Source organism: Nicotiana tabacum, chromosome 24, assembly GCF_000715075.1.
Source record: "Nicotiana tabacum cultivar K326 chromosome 24, ASM71507v2, whole genome shotgun sequence".
Lineage (NCBI taxonomy): Eukaryota > Viridiplantae > Streptophyta > Magnoliopsida > Solanales > Solanaceae > Nicotiana > Nicotiana tabacum.
In genome coordinates this window covers 23,936,216-23,938,594 of record NC_134103.1, presented here as the reverse complement: position 1 = coordinate 23,938,594, position 2,379 = coordinate 23,936,216, and the positions used below count along the sequence as shown (strand labels likewise).

The 2,379-nt window shown below is 31.5% G+C and overlaps 1 non-coding gene across 1 annotated transcript; it reads right to left on the bottom strand.

The window, feature by feature from the left end:
* Positions 1–1,329: 1,329 nt before the first annotated feature.
* On the bottom strand, positions 1,330–1,521 carry LOC142178722 (U2 spliceosomal RNA). Its single transcript, XR_012706985.1, has one exon. It is a non-coding gene; the product is annotated as a U2 spliceosomal RNA (small nuclear RNA).
* Positions 1,522–2,379: the final 858 nt, after the last annotated feature.

The window sequence follows — 2,379 nt, the reverse complement described above, 5'->3', positions numbered from 1 at the left end:
TTATAAGAAGGAAAATTCAATTATAGTAAATATGTTTCCCTTTTCTTCAAGAGATAGGAAAGCCAACTATGGTAAGAAAATAAGGACAAAAATCTAACAATTCTCCCCCTTGACCTGAATTTTCTGACAAAATAAACTTGATTCACCTTCTTCACATAACCTTCAACAGGGCCGCATCTCCAAATCTCCACCACAAAGTTTGTCTAAATGTGAGTAGCACTCTGGTCAAATTTCTCAAACAATAATCATGATTACCGTCAAATAGGTTGCGGCTAGAACAAAACCCGCCAGATGAACATGTCTTCAACCTTGCTCTGATACCATTTGTTCTGTCGAGGAAGAGGCAAACCCGAAAATAACGAAGATAAAGAACACCAAATTTTAACATGGAAAATCCTTCAAATCGAAGGCAAAAACCACGGGATCACAAAGATACAAAAAAAACTCCACTATAACAATAAGAGGGTTACAAAAGTTATCCAAATTAGCTACACAACAAGTGCCAAACATAGAGCAACAATAGCAACAAGAGCAACAGCAAATCAATTGAAAAAAGAGGAGAATTCACAAAAATAGAGTTGTTGTTCGGGGCTCGAAATCTGATGCGACTGGCCACCAAATACAATCTGCACCGTTTTACTCAAAGATCAAGATGTTACAAACACTCAGACAAAATTTTAACCCGATCCAACGGTTAGCGAATTGAAAAATATGATTTGAAGTTGTCTGATCGGAACAAAATCTACAGCAAAACAAATATTTTTTCTTCTCTCTTCTCTCTTCTCTCTTGATGAAAGCTCTTTCAAAAACTACTCTTATGTGCTTAAGTCTTTCAAAGACTTACACCAATGAGTATAGAACAATCTTCTAAGGTTGTCTTATTTATAGATAATGAGTAGTGCTTTCTCTTAAAGCCAAAACCAACTCTAAATAGGATAAAAATCGAATCCAAAATCCGAATAGGAATGAAAACCAAAAGAGAATATGATTAGACTATTGGCTCTTTCGCTGGATAACATGGCATGTGCCCAACAAATACATGATCAGAGGTGGATATAAAATTTTAGTTCACTGAGTTCAATATTTAAACTTATGGGTTTATATCTAGGAACAAAAAGAAATCATTTTCAACAACGCAATCCGGCCGAAACTTCACAAGAAATAAATGTTCGAAAAACAAATCTAAAGGAAACAAAGTGGAAAATTGCACGCTAATAAACGCTATAAATTTCAGCATTAAACAATTAAGCAAGAAGAAAATTAGTTAAATTGCGAAATGAAACAAGAACAGCTTAAGCAAGGCCCGTATAAAATATTGGACTTGAGTTGGCGTGGTGCGTCGGGCCCGTGGTGTAGTGCACCGCATGGGCGACACTCGAGAGCCCACGTAGCAAGCTACCTTAATATACTTTCCCCATAAAAAATTGAGTTAATATAGTGTGAACCGATGGTTCACATATCAAATATTAAACTGATAAGAATAGATAATATACTTGACGTTAGATACTTGATCTTAGCCAAAAGGCCGATTTCAGTTTCTGTTACTAATTCTCTTGTAATATAGTTTTCTTCTTGTCCTGTATTTATTAATATTTGATATTTTCTTTGTTCCATGATTCCAGTTATATAGTAGTGGTATGTATTTATTATTTCTTTTGTGTTTTTTATTAAATTTTTTGGGATTATATATTCTCTTCTTGATGTACTTATTCTTGATGATGTTGGTGTTTCATAAGTTAATTGGTTTGGTATACTTGATGTACTTAATCTTTTTTTTACTATTTCTAAATCTTCTTCTATGTCAATTTCTTTATAACTATATTCATTATTGTCAATAACTGTAACTATTCTTTCAAACGGGTTTTCTATTTTAATTTTATTAATTTTATTTTTTGCTGCTATTTTATGTTTTATTGTTAAGACGTATAGATTTTTACATCTAGCTGTAAATATCTTGCTTCCAGGTGTTAATTTTATTCCTGATATTTTCCAGTATAATACTAATGATTTATCTATATTCCTATCGTTTATTGCTATTGAATAATTGGCACTTATTATGAATTTAAATTTTTGATATATAAGATTTCCTTTTATTGCACTTATTATGCTTTTTTCTATAGGTTGTATTATTCTATCATCTGCTAAATATATTTCTATAGGGGTATCTATTCCTTCCCTAAAATATGCTTTTATTAGTATTTCAGTTCCTCCTAGGTGTACATATTTAATTGGGTTTTTTGCCTTTATATCTTGTATTTCTTTATTTATTATTCTTTTGTTTATTATTGGTATTTTGGCTTTTCCTTTTGTATATTTACAGTCAATTATATATTCTTTTTGGCTAACCACGTAATATTCTTCTTTTTGTCTTTTAAACTA